This window comes from Papio anubis, chromosome 9 (assembly GCF_008728515.1).
Source record: "Papio anubis isolate 15944 chromosome 9, Panubis1.0, whole genome shotgun sequence".
In the NCBI taxonomy this organism is placed as follows: Eukaryota; Metazoa; Chordata; class Mammalia; order Primates; family Cercopithecidae; genus Papio; species Papio anubis.
This window is the reverse complement of record NC_044984.1, coordinates 3145406-3164486: the sequence shown is the minus strand read 5'-3', so window position 1 is coordinate 3164486 and position 19081 is coordinate 3145406. Positions and strand designations below refer to the sequence as shown.

At 50.2% G+C, this 19081-nt stretch overlaps 1 protein-coding gene across 2 annotated transcripts in view; it reads right to left on the bottom strand.

Annotated features, from left to right (window-relative positions):
* The window catches only part of TSPAN9 (tetraspanin 9), a 206675-nt gene that overhangs the window by 165248 nt on the left and 22346 nt on the right, over positions 1-19081 (bottom strand). Inside the window, exon 1 of one of the 2 annotated variants that reach the window (XM_009217726.4) lies at positions 2978-3504. The exons of the other annotated variant lie outside the window; for it this stretch is intronic. The gene's annotated coding sequence lies outside the window, so the exon portion shown is untranslated. Of the gene's footprint in view, positions 1-2977; positions 3505-19081 lie in introns of those variants that run through there. 2 annotated transcript variants of the gene reach the window in all.

Here is a 19081-nt window from a genome sequence, read left to right as displayed (position 1 = left end):
CGGGCGGATCACGAGGTCAGGAGATCGAGACCATCCTGGCTAACCCGGTGAAACCCCGTCTCTACTAAAAAAAATACAAAAAACTAGCCGGGCGAGGTGGTGGGCGCCTGTAGTCCCAGCTACTCGGGAGGCTGAGGCAGGAGAATGACGTAAACCCGGGAGGCGGAGCTTGCAGTGAGCTGAGATCTGGCCACTGCACTCCAGCCTGGGCAACAGAGCGAGACTCCGTCTCAAAAAAAAAAAAAAAAAAGAGGGGTTCTTGCCAACTTCCTTATCTATGGACATGAACTGGGTCTCCTAGGCTCAGATAAAAGATCCAAAATCCCTGTTAGGATTTAGAAATAACTCAGGGCCAGGCGCGGTGTTTCACGCCTGTAATCCCAGCACTTTAGGAGGCCGAGACAGGAGGAGACCAGTTTGAGACCAGCCTGGACAACACACACAGAAAAAATTTAATTTACCAGGCATGGGGGTGTGTGCCTGAAGTCCTAGCTACTCAGGACTTGATCTGCTGCTAGCCTAGCAGATCAAGGCTGCAGTGAGCTATGACTGTGCTACTGCACACCAGCCTGGGTGACAGAGCAAGTCTCTATCTATTTTTAAGAGAAGAAAGGAGGGGAGGGGAGGGGAGAACTCAGAAAAGCAGCAAGATGGTTCACAGTTTAAAGTCAGACAGACTCAAGCTGGAATACAGCCCCCAACAGTAGCTGTGTGACTGATACAGCCCCTAACAGTAGCTGTGTGACTGATACAGCCCCCAACAGTAGCTATGTGACTGATACAGTATATATAACTTCACAGCCTTCAGTCAAGGTTTGCAAACTCAGGTACCTACGAGGTGGAAAACATAAATTCAGGAAGCTAGCTGTGTACAAGGGCATGTCCCAGCACTGTGTCAAGACTGAGGGGTCAGGAAAGCACAGCCGTATATGGAGGTGGTACCTGAGAGTCAGATCCAGCCAATTGTTGCCACTGGGCAGCACAGGCTCCGGGTAACTAGACCTTCCAACTTTAAAAAGCCAACATCAGCTAGGTGCAGTGGCTCATATCTATAACCCTAGCACTTTAGGAAGCCAAGGCAGGAGGATCGCTTGAGCTCAGGAGTTTGAGACAAGCCTGGGCAACATAGTGAGGCCTTGTCTCTACCAAAAAAAAAAAAAAAGTTTTAATTAGCCAGATATGGTGGCACGTGCCTGCAGTCCCAGCTACTCAGGAGGCTGAGGTGGGAGGATCACTTGAGTTTGGGAAGTCAAGGCTGTAGTGAGATGTGATCACACCACTGTACTGTAGCCTGGGCAACAGAGCAAGAACCTAGAAAGAAAAGAAAAAAGAAAAGAAAGAAAACAAAGACAGGAGGACAGAAAGAAAGAAAAAAAAGAAAAGAAAAGCCAACATCCTTATTTTGAAAAAACTCTCCAGTGTGTCAGTTGGGCCCAAACAAAATGCGTCTGTGGCCTGGATCAGACCTAGAGGCCACTGGATTGCAACCTTAGCTCTAAGCCTGAGATCTGCAAAATGGGGGCAAATAAAAGAGCCTCGCTTTGGGAGAATGAGATGGGATTAGGTCTGTCAAGCATTTCACACCGCCTGACACACAGAAAGCACTTGATAAATGGTGACTATTAACTAGGCAGAGTTGGAAGGGACTTCAGGAAGACACACCCCAACCTTCTTGTTCCACAAGATGAAACTCAGGTCCTACGACTGAGCCACAACCCGCAAAGGAGCCGGTGGCCAGCGGCAGGCTGGACCCAGGCCCACTGACTCCCACCTGAGTTCTGAAGGCCCAAGCCACCTCTCTCACTTACAGAAGCAGTTTATCACCCACCACTCCATAAGGGTCCCTCCTGGGGGCTGGTCTACCCCGTTACGGGCATCTCCCCCAAGGGAAGTGTTGTGTGTACATCTTTTTGATTCACCAGCAGAGCTCAGCCTCACCTCGGGCAGGTGATGGGGGCTTGGTCAGCATGAACTGACTGACTGATCCGTGGCAATGCTCTCCCAGCTCTCCCGGTCCCGCAGTCCAGTTTACACTGTATGTGGTCCTTGGCCCAGGCCTGCGCCAAGGTCAACCTCCTGCCCTAGCCCAGCCCGGGCTAGTGGAAAGGAAACACTAGGCATAAAAGGAAGGGGGGGACATCGATAGGTAGACAGATGAGGAGGGGACAGAAAAGGGCTGAGCTAAAGAAGGCATGCCAGAGGGACATGACGTGTACTTGGGGCAGGGCCAGAGTGCGGGCTGGCACAGCTGGGGAAGAGAGAGTGACGGGCTGGCACAGGAGTAGGGAGAGCAGGCTCCAGGGGAAGACTGTGGCTGCTGGCAGCACAAGGGTCCCCAGACAGAGGGACTCTGGCCCCTGCTGGGTTTCTGCCACCCAGGTCCTGCTGGGTTTAATCAGCCAGGTTCCAAAGAGCCGAGCTGTGTTCCCTGAGGTGAAGGAGCACGCCAAGGTTGTGTCCTGTCCCCAGGCCCCCAAGATCCTGTTTGAACTCGTTCTTACTGAAAAACTTTCCACACTTGAGGGCTCCGGGAGTTACGGCCTTGGAATTCCTCCCACTCGTTCCAAAGCATACATGAAAGCTTTCCAATTAACACCAGCTGAAAAGTAAACCTTCATTTTAAAGAGGCAACAGAGGAAAGGAAGAGGGAACGAGTGGGCAATGAATTTCCCAACCAGGCAGCTGAAACGTAGAATGGTTGGGCTGAAAGGACCTCAAGGCTCATCTGGTACAAACCCTTTGTGCTAAGGAGAGGCACCCGGGCCCAGAACGCGGAGTGACGTGCACATGGTCACACAGCCAGCCCACTTGGAGCAACACCAGACTCCGGGGCGGCCGGCAGCCAGGCCCGTGCCCTTTGAGTGACAGGGCACTGCACTGTCCCACCGTCCATATTCTCACCTGGGAACAGCCAGCACCTCCCCACAGAGGCGAAAGCCCAACGTCACCCTCACCTTTCAGCACAGGTTTCTCTCACCTGCCAATGGCTCACTCTCCTCCCCAAATCAAAGGAGGTGACCCGAAAGAAGGGAGAAGGGGAGGGCACAGGATCCGGTCAGCAGAGAGGAGCGGGGGTGCATTCACAGCAGAGAGGCCCTCCAGTGAAGCACACAGCCCTCCGGGCAGGGGCAGGACGGACTGAGAGGATGGGGAGGGAGAGAAGGCCAAGGCTTCCTGCAGGAAAAAGCACACACAAACATCACATGGTCGACAGCGTTTCACAACAAAGCTCCTGGAAGGCAGGGGCTGATCTGGGAGTCCCAGCAGGCCTGTCGAAGCTCAGACCCAAGTTTCCCCCATGGAAAGAACACAGACTTTGGAATGACCCAGATTTGAGTTTAAATCCCTTCTCTGGCATCCAGACTGGAGGACCTTGGGGAGTCAGTGAACCCCCCACTGAGCCTTGTTTTTCTCACCTATAAATAGATGTCTAGCACAACACCTGATGCATCAAAGGTAAAGCAGGGGCCGGCGCGGTGGCTCACGCCTGTAATCCCAGCACTTTGGGAGGCCGAGGTGGGCGGATCACAAGGTCAGGAGATCGAGACCATCCTGGCTAACACGGTGAAACCCCGTCTCTACTAAAAATACAAAAAATGAGCTGGGCGCGGTGGTGGGCGCCTGTAGTCCCAGCTACTCGGGAGGCTGAGGCAGGAGAATGGCGTGAACCCGGGAGGCGGAGCTTGCAGTGAGCCGAGATCGCGCCACTGCACTCCAGCTTGGGCAAGAGAGCGAGACTCCATCTCAAAAAAAAAAAAAAAAAAAATAGAAAAATTAGCCGGGCGTGATGGCAGGCACCTGTAGTCCCAGCTACTCGGGAGGCTGAGTCAGGAGAATAGTGGGAACCCGGGAGGCAGAGCTTGCAGTGAGCTCACGCCACTGCACTCCAACCTGGGACACAGAACCAGACTCCGTCTCAAAAAAAAAAAAAAAAAAAAAAAAAAAAAAAAAAGGTAAAGCAGGAACTGCTGGTTATTCACACTGCTGAGACTTTCCTCTTGATATCTTATCCACCCTTGGCCACTTTATAAGAATCCTGAGGGCAGAAAGCATAGCACCTTGTCCAGTGTGGGGTCAGGGAACCAGCTTGGAGAATACCCATTTGTGGGCTTTCTAAACATCCCCCTACCTTCGCTGTCGGGGGTACAGCAAGGGGCTGCATCTGTGACCGTGTCCCAAAGGCGGTGCTAAGCTCCATTGTCACCCTACTCCATCCACACTCCAGGGTCCCTGTGGACACAGTGATCTTGGTTCTGAGCCCACAGCTCTCCCACACTGTCCACCAAAGTCCTGCCTGTCTTTGCAACCTGCGTGCCAGGCTTAGCAAGCCATCTGACCCTCATCACATCTCTGGAGGGGCCGGAGGGAAGAAAAGGAGGCGTTTTCCACCGGTCACAGATGATGAAACTGAGGCAAAGAAATTAGGCTGCTGCTACCTGGCAGTCAGCACAAGGCCAGTTCACACCGTGGCTGGGAGTGGGAGAGACCCGCTGGGCACAGCTGCAGGGAGGGCGTGCTAAGGAGTCCAAAGGCTACAGGTGCAGTGGGGCTGAGAGGAAAATTTCCCCATGTTTGTCAATAAATATAAAACAAGTATCCCTGTTCCATTAAAAAAAAGAGCAGGGAGGGGGCTGGCCGGGCCCGGTGGCTCATGTCTGTAATCCCAACACCTTGGGAGGCCAAAGTGGTCGGATCATCTGAGGTCAGGGGTTCGAGACCAGCTTGGCCAACATCATGAAATTCCATCTCTACAAAAATACAAAAATTAGCTGGGCATGATGGTGGGTGCCTGTAATCCCAGCTACTCGGGAGGCTAAGGCAGGAGAATCACTTGAACTCAGGAGACAGAAGTTGCATGAGCTGGGATCACGCCACTGCACTCCAGCCTGGGCAACAGAGCGAGACTCCATTTCCAAAAAAAAAAAGGCAGGGGGGTGGGGGCGGTGCGGGAATCAGGTAAATGTGATAATGTAGCTGTTAGTGGTGGAAATGAGGATGAGGATTTTCTATATGCCAGGGGGGTTCTAGATGCTTCATATATCAACTCACTTCACATTTGAATAACCTTGTAAACTAGATCCTTTATAATCCCCACTTCACAGGCGAGAAAAGGGTCTTAAATAGCTTCCATGTCACATAACTGGAGAGCGGCAGGCCCAGGACGGGAACCTGACGTGGGGCACTAACCGCCTCCCTGCACTGCCTCTTACCACACATGCCTTCTCCACCTTCAGGCCATTCCCTTCACCTCCCAGCCCTAGGGCGACAGCCAGGCAGGCAAAGAGTCCTGCAGGTCCCAGGACCAGCAGCCACTGCCTCCCAAGGTGCTTCCTCTCGCTGGAGGGGTCCAGGACCTGGATCTGCTCAAGGGATTGGACAACTGCTCCAACTCCCTAAAAATCAGGCCAGAATTCTCCTGGGATGTGCTGTTCCCACCATCTCAGATTCCCAGAAGAACAGATGGACAGGGGAATTTCTGAATGAGTAACTAACCACAGAAAAATAAAGTTATGTAAATCAGCCTGGAACACGATTACAAAGGAATTAGGCGTGGCCTTTCCAAAACTCAGCCTGAGGAAGTGGGAGATACCCAGAATGTGTGTGCTCCCTCCCTGCTGCCTGCCCCGGGGCAGAGCTGGGCCCACTGTGGGTTTCCAGGCTGCCCCTCTTTACAAAATGACAAGGTTTTTACCCCACGGGCAGCAGCAGAGGGACTGCTAAATGCACTTGGATTTCTCCCACCAACAGAAGAGACAGGCCCTAGGATACGAAAATCAGGCAAATAGTCCAACGGTTCCCTCTCCCCTCCCCTTGTTCTGTGTCCGCTGAAGTGCTTTTATTAATGATCCACTCGCCACAATCTCCCTCCTGCAGCTTATAAAACAGAGTCCAAAAAATGTACCAATGACTCTGCCCTATCAGGATAGGAAATGACGGCAGGAAAACTCGAAATCCTCCCACCGCAAGCCCTTCCAGCAGAATGGGCCGCCCTTGCAACACCCATCGGGAAACCTGGATGACGAGGAACCGTCTGTGTAGCCACCCAAGACAGCCTGGAAAACAGGAGGGGAAATTTGGACAGGCCTCAGCTGGAATTCTATGTTTTCCATAATTTAGAATGAGGCTATCTATCCTGCTTGCCTACTTCCTTTCCTAAAGCCATCCTGCTTGTAAAGGTGAAGATCTGTCACCCTGAAAGGCTTACAACTCTTCTGACACTCAGTTTGTGTCTGTCCCCAGTGGGGATGTCCCTCCACCCCTCAGAGCCACCTCGGGCTGAGGCTGAGTCCAGGAAACAACAAACAACAAACAAGCCAGAATGCGTCCAAGGGCGGCCACAGGGGTGGTGGGGTCTAGAAATGAAGTTATCTGAGAAACAGCTGATGGAACTGGAGAAGAGACAGAGGGGTTCTGTTGTCAAATACTCCCAGGTTGTCATGTGGACCACAGGGCAGGCGTGCACTCCCGGGCTCTGGCGGCAGAGGCATGGCCAAAGGATGGCTCCAGGAAGGCAGGGCTGAAAACCTGAGCTGTGCAGCAGCGGGGGGCAGTTCTCATCAGCAGAAACAGCCAAGCAAATGCCGGCCACATGACGGGAATCCAGTGCGAGGATGACCTACGGGGACCCTTGCTCCTCCAAGGGCCTCTCTTTACCTTACAACAATCACGAACCCTGCCGAGCTGCGTGACTCAGGACGGAGGGCTCTTTCTCGGTTTTTAGTACCGTTTATTCTAAGTGCTCACGAAGTGCATTTCGCTCAGCACTTCACAAGCATTGCCGTGTTTCATCCTCATCAGAACCTAGTACGGCAAGTACGATGCCTGTCGTCACATGATAGGAACCCAAAAACATCCCTTCTACCAACGAGGAAACTGTGGCTCAGAGAGGATTCGCAGCTTGCTAAGGTCAAGTGTCCGGGCAGCAGCAGAACTTGTTTGTGAACCCCAGTCTGAAGCCCCAGGGCCTGCATCCTGATCCGCTATGCAGCTTGCAGGGGCAGCAGCAGCCTTGGTCTCGAGAGACCTGTTAAAGGGTTGGCAGGCTGTGATCAAATGCAACAGGGACATCACTAGCAAGCATCAAGTTATTTCCCCAAAATGTTCAATAAACACACATTGCTTTTACAAAAGAAAAGAGCGGGCCGGGCGCGGTGGCTCAAGCCTGTAATCCCAGCACTTTGGGAGGCCGAGGCGGGCGGATCACGAGGTCAGGAGATCGAGACCATCCTGGCTAATATGGTGAAACCCTGTCTCTACTAAAAATACAAAAAACTAGCCGGGCGAGGTGGCGGGCGCCTGTAGTCCCAGCTACTGGGAGGCTGAGGCAGGAGAATGGCGTGAACCTGGGAGGCGGAGCTTGCAGTGAGCCGAAATCGCGCCACTGCACTCCAGCCTGGGTGACACAGCGCGAGACTCCGTCTCAAAAAAAAAAAAAAAAAAAAAAAAAAGAAAAGAGCGAAACTTTTATCTAAATGATCAAGTTCAGCCCACTGTCTTGCAATCAGAAATGTGTCCGCTTAAGGAGCAGTTAGCCAATAGCCGGGCGCGGCAGCTCGTGCCTGTAATCCCAGCACTTTGGGAGGCCGAGGAGGGCGGATCACCTGAGGTCGGGAGTTTGAGACCAGCCTGACCAACATAGAGAAACCCTGTCTCTACTGAAAATACAATATTAGCCAGGCGTGGTGGCACACGTCTGTAATCCCAGCTACTCGGGAGGCTGAGGCAGGAGAATCGCTTGAATCTGGGAGGCGGAGGTTGCGGTGAGCTGAGATCGCGCCACTGCACTCCAGCCTGGGCAAAAACAGCGAAAAACCCCACCCAAAAAAAAAAAAAAAAAAAAAAAAAAGTAGTTAGCCAGTCAAAAAGACAGGCAGTAAAAAGGTTTGTTAAAAAAATAAAAATAGAGTTGTCTGCAAGGATGTGGAGAAACTGGAGTCCTCACACACTGCTAGTGGGAATGTAAAATGGTACAGCTGCTTTGGAAAACAGTCTGGAAGTCTTTAAACAGTTCAACACACAGTTACCGTATGACCCGGTGCTACAGACTGAATATTTGTGTACCCAAATTCCCTGTTGAAATCCTGGGCCCCAAGGTGATGGTATCAGCAGGTGGGGCCTTCGGGAGGTGATTAGGTCATGAAGATGGAGCCTTCAGGAACGGGACTCGTGCCCTAATGAAAGGGACCTCAGAGACCTCTCTTGCCCTGTTTCCACAGCACGAGGATATAAGTTTAGGACCCAGAAGACAGCTTCACCAGGACCTGACCACGCTGGCACCATGATCTGGGACCCCCCAGCCTCCAGAACTGGCAGAAATAAATGCCTATTGTTTATTAAACCACCTGGTCTGTGGGACTTCGTTATATACAGCAGCCTGAGCTAAGACCACCTGCAATTCCACTCGCAGGTATTTGCCCAAGAGAAATGAAAACACATGACCACACAAAAGTGTGGTACATGAACCTCACAGCCACATTAGGTGTAAGCCAGAAAAGGTGGTAATAACTCAAATGTCAGTCAACGACGAATGGGTACAGATAAACAAAATGTAGTCTGTCTGTATGCTGGAATATTACTGAGCCCTAAAAAGGAATGGAATTCTGACACATGCTACAACATAGATGAGCCCTGAAAACCTTACACGAAGTGGAAGAAGTCAGTCACAGAAGATCACATATTGTATAATTCTATTCGTATGAATGTCCAGGGTAGGTAAATCATGGAGACAAAAGGGACATTAATGGTTGGCTAAGGCAGGGAGAAAAACTGGGGGCGGGGAAGCAGGGCATGGGAGTGACTGTTAATGGAGTTTCTTTTGGGGGTGATGAAAAGGTTCTAAAATTGACAGTGCTGATGGTCACACGCTGAGAATATGGTAAAAACCACTGAACTGTCCTCTTCAGATAGACAAACTCTATGGTATGTGAGTTACATCTGCAACCTCACACCTACCTGGGTTCAAGTGATTCTCCTGCCTCAGCCTCTGGAGTAGCTGGGATTATAGGCGCCTGCCACCACACCTGGCTAATTTTTGTATTTTTAGTAGAGATGGGGTTTCACCACATTGGCCAGGCTGGTCTCGAACTCCTGGCCTCAGGTAATCCACCCACCTCAGCCTCCCAAAGTGCTGGATGTGAGCCACCATGCCTGGCCAGACTGCAGGGAATCTAATGAAGGACAGCGATTATGGGGTTAATGAAAGAAAGACAGCACCCCACAAACTCACCACCTCCTGCCAGTGTCTAAGGTGTCATTCACTCACTCAACAAACACTCACTAAACACATGCTATATGCCATGCCCCGCCCTACATGAGGGGTCAGCAAACCACAGTCTGTGGGCTGAATACAGCCCACCACCTGTCTTTGTATGGCCTGCATGCGAGAAATGGTTTCTATACTTCATAAGGTTGAAAAAAAATCAAAAGCAGAATATTCCATGATGTGGAAATGACATGAAATTTAAATTTCAATGTCCGTAAATACATTTTTTGGAACACAGCCGCACTCATTTATGAGTGTCTGCAGCCACTTCTGTGCTGCAAGGGCAGGGTTGAGCAGCTGCAACACAGACCATATGGTCTGCAAAGCCTAATATGTTTACAGTCAGGTCCTTTACAGATGAAATTGGCTGATCACAGAGCTAGATGACAGAGATGCAGGAGAGGAGAAGGGATGAGTAACAGTCAGGGCCTCTGCCTTCGTGGGGTTTATGACCCACTGAGGATGACAGTCGGGATCTGAGGATCACATAGTGAGTACACAATTATAAACGAGGGGAAATGCTGCTGGGAGGGCCAGACCCTACTGCCCAGTGAGCACGTGTGACAAGGGGACCCGCCCAGGCCAGGGGTCAGGGCCAGCACCGCTGCAGAAGGACTTGACTCTGGACCTGGGGACATGGAGGGAGCCACGTCTGCAAAGCCCCAAAGAGGGAGGGCGCAAGGCCCAATAAAGGAGTAAAAGGACACTGAAGCTGCAGGGCAGAGTGAAGGACAGGGCATGCATGGCACCTGGCACTGTCAAACTGGCACACCCTGAGGGTCTCCCGGGGTTCACAGACCAGGTCTGTGTCACTGGAGAATGTGGGAAGGGGACTGAAAACCATCTGATACACCTAGTACCACCCAACACCAGGCAACCTAAGAAGATAGAAGACAGAAGAGTTCATCAACCAAAAAATATCTGTTGATCACCTAACAAAGTGCCCATCACTTTATTTATCCAATATAGTACAGGACACAAAATAAGAAACAGGCCATCTTTTGACTTCAACAGGAAACAGCAAGTTGAAGAAACAAGCCCAGAACCTGATCAGAGCCGGGTCCCACTACTCAAACATAATTGCACTCGTGTCCCCAGTGCCTGGAATGAGCCTCCCCAGGCATCCACCAGGACTGCTGTCTCTGTCCCTTGGAGGGTCCATCAGATGTGACAGACTGGAGACGCTCTCCCTCCCCACCACACATGCCCTGTGCCGTACCTGCAGCACCTACGCCTTTACCCCATCTCTTTCTGCACCACACTTCCCACTACCCAACAGACACATACTCCCTTGATGGGCTCTTATATTAGAATATAAGCTTATGAGGACGGGAATTTCATTTTTCTCACTGCGTATTCCCAGCACTATGACCTGACATAGAGTTGGGCTCTCAATAAATATTCATGGAATAGCTCCTGAATGACCATTGAGTCGATACAGAAATTAAGAAGGAAATTTAAGAATTTCTGGAAACAGGCTGGGCACAATGGCTTATTCCTATAATAGCCACACTTTAGGAGGCCACGGAGGAGGATCGTAGGAGCCAGGAGTTCAAGACCAACCTAGGCAACACAGCTAAACCTTATCTCTACAAAAAATTTAAAAATTAGCTGGGTGTAGTGGCATGTGCCTATAGCCCCAGCTACTGGGGAGTCTGAAATGGGAGGATCACTTGAGTCCAAGAGGTCGAGACTGCAGTGAGCTATGGTCATACCACTCAATGCCCTCCAGCCTGGGAGACAGAGTAAGACCCTGTCTCAAAAAAAAAAGCAGAAATAAATGAGATTGAGAGTAAAAAATATATATAAAAAAGATCAATGAAACAAAATCAGTTGTTTTAAAGACAAAATCTGATTCTGCTGAGCATAAAAATAAAAACAAAAACTTTTTAAATAAAAAGAGATATAATTCTAGAAAAGAACGAAATTGACAAACTTTTAACCAGACTAAGAAAAAAAAAAAAGAGGACCCAAATAAATAAAATCACAGATAAAAATGAAACATTACAATTGATACCACAGAAATTCACAGGCTCATTAGAGACTACTAAGAGCCACTAGATGCCAATAAACTGAAAAACCTGGAAGAAATGCATAAATTCCTAGACAATGAATATTCACGGACTAAATACAAACGCAAAACACCTAAAGAAAATGTAGGCCGGGCGCGGTGGCTCAAGCCTGTAATCCCTGCACTTTGGGAGGCCGAGACGGGCGGATCACGAGGTCAGGAGATCGAGACCATCCTGGCTAACATGGTGAAACCCCCGTCTCTACTAAAAAAATACAAAAAATTAGCCGGGCGTGGTGGCGGGCACCTGTAGTCCCAGCTACTCGGGAGGCTGAGGCAGGAGAATTGCGTAAACCCAGGAAGCGGAGCTTGCAGTGAGCTGAGATCTGGCCACTGCACTCCAGCCTGGGCGACAGAGCGAGACTCCGTCTCAAAAAAAAGAAAAAAAAAAAAAGAAAATGTAGGCCAGGTGCGGTGGCTCACGCCTATAATCCCAGCACTTTGGGAGGCCGAGGCGGGCAGATCACAAGGCCAGGTGATCAAGACCATCTTAGCTAACACAGTGAACCCCGTCTCTATTTAAAAATACAACAAAATAGCCAGGCGAGGTGGTGGGCACCCGTAGTTCCAGCTACTCGGGAGGCTGAGGCAGGAGAATGGCGTGAACCCGGGAGGTGGAGCTTGCAGTGAACACGGTTCACGCCACTGCACTCCAGCCTGGGCGACAGAGAGAGACACAGTCTCAAAAACAAAACAAAACAAAAAAAGAAAATGTAAAGGCGACTTGTCCTCGATTTGTAACCTTGGGCAAGTTACCTCTTTACAGCTCAGTCTCCTCATGGTGAGATAAAAATAATCAATGTGAGTAAAAATGTAATGCAGCCAAGCACAGTGGGTCAAGCCAGTAATCCCAGCACCTTGGGAAGCCAAGGCAGGTGTATCACCTGAGGTTAGAAGTTCGAGACCAGCCTGGTCAACATGGTGAAACCCCTTCTCTATTAAAAATACAAACATTAGCCAGGTGTAAAATTACACCTGTAATTCCAGCTACTCAGGAGGCTGAGGCACAAGAATCACTGGAACCCAGGAAGCGGAGGCTGCAGTAAGCCGAGATCGCACCACTGCACTCCAGCCTGGGCAGCAGAGTGAGACTGTCTCTGTCTAAAAAAAAAAAAAAAAAAAAAAGGGTAATGCACATAAACACTGATCATTCTTACCATTTTTTGTGTTAGTATCTATTTTGTGTCACACATCAAAGGAGGGCAGTTTTAAATACATATCTCATTTAATCCTCAAATAAACCGCCGGGCACGGTGGCTCAAGCCTGTAATCCCAGCACTTTGGGAGGCCGAGACGGGCGGATCACGAGGTCAGGAGATCGAGACCATCCTGGCTAACACAGTGAAACCCCGTCTCTACTAAAAAAATACAAAAAACTAGCCGGGCGAGGTGTCGGGCGCCTGTAGTCCCAGCTACTCGGGAGGCTGAGGCAGGAGAATGGCGTGAACCCGGGAGGCGGAGCTTGCAGTGAGCTGAGATCCGGCCACTGCACTCCAGCCTGGGCGACAGAGCGAGACTCCGTCTCAAAAAAAAAAAAAAAAGAATCCTCACATAAACCTCATCAGGTAAGTTTTATTATAAATTTCTCTTAGATAGAAGCTCAGAGATACTAGGTGAGTTTTCCAAGGTCACACAGTGAACAAGCATCAGAATTAAAATTCAAACCTGGCACTGTCGGGCCTCAAGTTCTATCCTCCTTCCTCTATATCCAGCTATGAACCAAAAATATCCGAGGAGGCTGGCGAAAGGAGAGTGACATCTCCTGCAGCAGCTGAGAAGTGTTCTGAGGAGGTAGGATCTGGACCATGTTCTGAAGTGGTACAAGAATTCAGAGGAGGAGCAGAAGAAAGACATTCTAGGCCCAGAAAAGTGAAGGCACAGCAGTTCTTTTCCACAGGAGACTTACACTGTTGTGCCACAAATGAGAGAGGACGATAGCAGAATCCCAGGACTTGCACCTGGATGAAACCTTAGATGCAGCCAGTCCAAACACTTGTTTCACAGAACAAGAACCGTGGTCTGCGGCGACAGAGTGACCTGTAGAAGGTTGTAAAAGCTATAGACTCTGCCTGTGTTGCCGCTTCCTTTCTAAACTGGATGCTTTTTTATTTTTGTTCGTTGAATTCCTGGTTAAAAACTGGAGAATCAACACATGTTCACCGCAGCCACAGAAGACAAACCAGGATAAAGAAAAAGTCAACAGTGTCCCCACCACTAGCCAGAAACAAGGCTAAATACTTGCATATGTAACATGTTCGGAGTTACAGTAAATGACTGGCACATCAGAACAGTCTGAACCTGGGTGAACTGTGCTTGTGTTTGCATTTCTGTTTCCAAGTCTGTTTGCAATTCATTCATGTGTTCACTCATTCAGCCAGCAAGGACTGAGGACCTCCTATGTAACCAGCACAGCTCTAGGCACAAAGGATCCTGCAACAAACAGACATAATGAAATGGACTTTTGTTCCTTTCCTGCAAGGTTAAAAAAAACACCCACTGGACTGTTAAAACAACAGATGAATCGGCCGGGTGCGGTGGCTCAAGCCTGTAATCCCAGCACTTTGGGAGGCTGAGACAGGCGGATCACGAGGTCAGGAGATCGAGACCATCCTGGCGAACACGGTGAAACCCCATCTCTACTAAAAAATACAAAAAAACTAGCCGGGCGATGTGGCGGGTGCCTGTGGTCCCAGCTACTCGGGAGGCTGAGGCAGGAGAATGGCGTGAACCCGGGAGGCGGAGTTTGCAGTGAGCCGAGATCGCGCCACTGCACTCCAGCCTGGGCGACAGAGCGAGACTCCGTCTCAAAAAATAGTAATAAAAAAATAAAGAATCCTTCCTTCCAAAATGAAACTATCACTAATATCCTTAGAGAAATAAGATAATGACATTGTACCCATGAAACCAAAACCAAAAGGGTGCTACAAAAGAGAAATACTCAGAACACAAAATTCCTTGAAATTAAAAATCTGCTAACTAAAATAAAAATCCCGACAGAAGGCAGGAAGATAAAGTGGAAGAAATATCCAGGAAAGCAAAGGAGGGGGATAGGAAAGAAAATAAAATTGTAAGACCAGTCCAGGAGATTTAATATCTAAATTCTAGGAGTTCCAAAAGAAAGGAGAAAACGGGCACTTTGGGAGGCCGAGGCGGGCGAATCACAAGGTCAGGAGATCGAGACCATCCTGGCTAACATGGTAAAACCCCGTCTCTACTAAAAACACAAAAAATTAGCCGGGCGTGGTGGCGGACGCCTGTAATTCCAGCTACTAGGGAGGCTGAGGCAGGAGAATGGCGTGAATCCAGGAGGCGGAGCTTGCAGTGAGCCGAGATTGCGCCACTGCACTCCAGTCTGGGCGACAGAGTGAGACTCCGTCTCAAAAAAAAAAAAAGAAAAAGAAAGGAGAAAACAGAGGAAGGAGACCATCGGTGAAGTAACTCAAGAAAATTTCCCTGAACTAAACAGTGTGTGTTTCAAGATCGAAAGGATCCACAGTGGATGAAAGTCGAGTCACACTAAATCACGTCATGTGTGACACAGCAGAACACTTGAGACAGACTTTTCCACAGGACACCAGAGACTGCAGAGAGAAAAGCCATGCTACCTTCAAAGGAATAAAACTGGAATGGCATTAGACTTCTTGACAGTAACCCTGGAATTTAAAAGAAAATTAAGCAATGCTTTGCACAGAGTTGCGGGTGGGGCACTGGAACCTAGCTGAGATCCTACACCAAGCCAAAATATCAGCGAAGTGTGAATGCAGAATGAAGAGTTTTTTCAGATTTGCAAGACCAACAAATTTTCACAGAGTACCTACTACGTGGTCCACTGCACTGCCCTGTGGCACATTTATCACACTGCATCGTAGCATCCGATGACTCACTGTCTACACCACAGACTCTAGAGGAGAGACTGTATTATTCCTCTGAATACCTTCAGCACAGGGGTGAGCACAGGGGTGAGCACAGGTGCTATGGGGTTACACAAGAAAGGCACTCAGCCCAGAGGGGAACGCTTAGTTAATGGAGGGAGGTGATATCTAAACTGAGTCCACAAGGAGTATCCAGAGGCGTGAGGACCAGGTATTGAGGTTTTAGAGAGTTTCTTACTGGGTTTAGCAATAGAGTTGAAAGGATAAACAGCACGAGGTTGGTCCAGGCAGCAGGAGTATGTGCAAAGGTTTGGGGGCCTGGCCAGAGACAAGAGTCCCAGCTGACATTTGAAACTCAAGCCAGGAAAAAATGAATTCACGCCCAGGTAGCGCTAGTGATGTCACCAGGTATCTGGATTTGTTTGGATCACCTTTTCTGGAACAAGGTAATTTACAAATAAAATACAGCCAATCTGAGCCTGAAGAATGAGGACACTGAAGCAAAGGGCTGTCTCTGGGTGTGACCTAAAGGTCCCTGCAGCAGCTTGGCAGTGCCACAGGGAATAGGCCACCACGAAGCCGGTGCCCCAAACAGAAAGGGAAAGCGAGACCTAACGAGAGGCTTGCATGGGCCGCCGATGACGGACACAGGGACACAGGGGCTGGACTGGGGGTCTGCTGTGCTCGGTCCCTCTCTCCTCACCCCAGCCTGTGAAACCCAGAGATTTAAGGCTCAGAAAGATCCCAGGCCCAAAGACTGGGAACAAAGGCCCCGAGTCAACCCATCGGGCAGCCAAACAGGCTGGGGATCTCATCTCAGCCTCCAGACCACTCCCACCCCCTGCAGTGCCGCCTGGCAGACCTCAGGTTTTCATGCAGATTTTCACTGGCTGGATTTCGAGGTCAGAAGAAACCGTCAAGGATGAGTAACAGTCTGGCCCCTCCACCACTCTAACTCAAATTTATGGAGGCAGCTTTCTAGATACAGCCTCCCTCCCCCACTCCCCATGGAGGGGGCCGCCGGCGGCTCAGGTCTAATTGGATTTCCACAGCCCCGTGATGATTCCGTGCTCTGCAGTGGCAGCAGCGGTGGTGGTGGCGGCAAGGTTTCTGAAATAGAAACAAAGTCAGGGGCCTGTTTGCTCTGCTTCTGTGGCTGGAAACCCGCTGGGATCTGAGCAGCCGGTGGGGGGGCCTTTCCTTCCCAAAATGGTCCTTTTCCACCCTACTGAACAATGCACCCTCCATCCCCAGGGCCCCAAGGGCTCTGCAGCCAAGGTCCTGGTTTTGCTGATGGTACGTGTTCAAGGTCGGGGAGGACAGTCAGCCTGAGCATGAGAAGCCAGCTCCAGCCCCGCGCTATATAGCCAGGGAGCCGAGGGAGGGGCAGCCTCTTTTACTGTTGTTTTGTTTTGTTTCGTGTTGTTTTTTTGAGACAGGGTCTCACTGTGTTGCCCAGGCTGGAGTGCAGTGGCACCATCACGGCTCACTGCAGACTCGAACTCCTGGGCTCAGGTAATCCTCCCACCTCAACCTCCCAAGCAGCTGGGACTACAGGTACGTGCCACCCCGTGTGGTTAATGTTTTGATTTTTTGCAGAGACGGGGGTCTCATTATGTTGCCGAGGGTGAACTCAAATTTCTGGGCTCAAGTGATCCTTCTGCCTCAGCCTCCCAAAGCACTGGGATTACAGGCATGAACCACCAGGCCCAGTCCCATCTTTCTTTTTAAGAACCTCCTCCACTTCCCACCACCAGTTTCTGCCTTTGTTAACTTTACATTTTACAGGCATAATGCCTCCCAGCCTGCAGCTCTCAGAACACTGAACCACCTGTGTCTCCTGTGGCCTCAGTCTCTCTAAGCTCTCTCTCTTCTTCATTATACAAGAGGGGTAAACTGAGGAACAGGGTGTGGTAGGCTAAAAGCCATTATTGTGCGGACCCCACCACTGTCAGAAACTCCCATGCCAAGTCAGCTGCCAGCTGTTGGTGCCCGTCTCTGACATGTGTCCCCCACACACCTCCCTGTGGGGATAGGTGGGTATATGCACAGGTGAACTAAGCAATCATACAAACGTGTGTGTGAGAGCCACAGCATGGGCAGGCGCGTGTGTGTGTGTGTGTGCGCAAGAGCGAGTGTGCATGCTATGTGTAGGTGCACATGGGGTGAGGATGGAGTGGGTGAGGGCTGAGCGGGCATTTGAGTGTGTGCACTGCATATATGAATGAGTACAGGAGGGTAAGGGAGACGGTGATGAGTGTGGATGTGACCAAGCACACCTGAGAACATGAGCGTGTCCGTGAGCGTGTGTGTGTGTGCCTGTAATCCCAGCACTTTGGGAGGCTGAGGCAGGAGGAATGCTTGAGCCCAGGAGTTCGAAACCAACCTGGGCAACATAGCAAGACCCCCATTTCTACAAAAAATACAAAAATTAAATTGCAAAGCAGGTCCTAGGCCCCCAGGGGCATGTTCACTCCTTGAGACAACTACTAGGTAGGGCAGGGACCCTCACCCCACCGGGATTCAGACACCAAAGCACGTAGTTAACAGAAAAGGAACCACCCCAAATTCAGAAGCCCCTGTTTCCCGCTCAGCTCGCCTCTTCCCTCCCTGTCCCTCTCAAGGCAAGCTGCACAGATGCCTGGGCTCCTGGGTTCCCTCCCTTACTCCACCCCAGCCTCACTCTCTGACCCCAATTTTTCCAGCCTGTAGCTTTAAAAAAAAAAAAAAAAACAAGGAAAAAATCTTCCTTACTTCCTCAGGGAGCGATAAATATAAGGATTATGGAAGTGACGTTCTGAAAGTGATCTGAACTACTTGGAAGGAAAGGGATAGGTAAAATACGGGGCATTTTGGCCCAGACTTCACTCGGAAACAGAAGGAGGTTCTCTCCCCTGGGAGAAGTCGGCACATCTGCAGCACTCCTCCATCTGCCTGCCTCGGGGCGCTGAGCCCCAGTCAGCAGCAGAAAGCTCGGGCCTCTACACAGCAGGGCTTGTCTGAACACAAAGACACAGGGTCCTGTAGGCCCAGAGAGGCTGCCGTGCGCAGACGGGGCACAAATTCCACTCCCCAGGCAGCCTCCCCTCATCTGGAAACAATTTGCTTTTCCTTCCACCACACAAGTGAGTTAAAGGAGACGGCCTGCCCCTCATCCCTCTTCCAGGGTGACCAGCTGAATGCCTGAGAACAGCCAAAGAACAGGCACAGGGTCCCCCTGCCCATCACCCCCACACGCCTGTCCACTGTTGTCCTAAATGACCGGTCCTTTTGCTCTGGAAATATGGACAAGAGTCCAGGGCACAACCTTTGGAACCTGACTGACCTAAGCTGACAGCTGGCTGCACCACCTTTTAGCTCTGTATCCTTGGACAAAATGGTTACTTTCTCTGAACTTCTTGCTAAGTAAGTTGCAGACAAAGTTGCTGGGAAGATTAAATGAGGTGTCCACAAAAAGAGTCTGCACCGAGCCAGGCACACGATAAGCACTTGGTGGCTGACAGTTTAAGAGGCCAGACGCGATGGCTCACGCCTGTAATCCCAGCACTTTGGGAGGCTGAGGCAGGAGGAATGCTTGAGCCCGGGAGTTCGAAACCAACCTGGGCAACATAGCAAGACCCCCATTTCTACAAAAAATACAAAAATTACCCAGGCGTGGTGGTACATGCCTATAGTCCCAGCTATTCAGGAGGCTGAGGTGGGAGGATCTTTTGAATCTAGGAGTTTGAGGCTTCAGTGAGCCATGATGATGCCACTGGACTCCAGCCTGGGTGACAGAGTGAGACCCTACCTTAAAACAACAACAACAATTAAAAAAAAAAAAGTTATTAATACTGCTACTGTCTCTTAGTTGATTCTCTTCCTAGCAGCCACAGC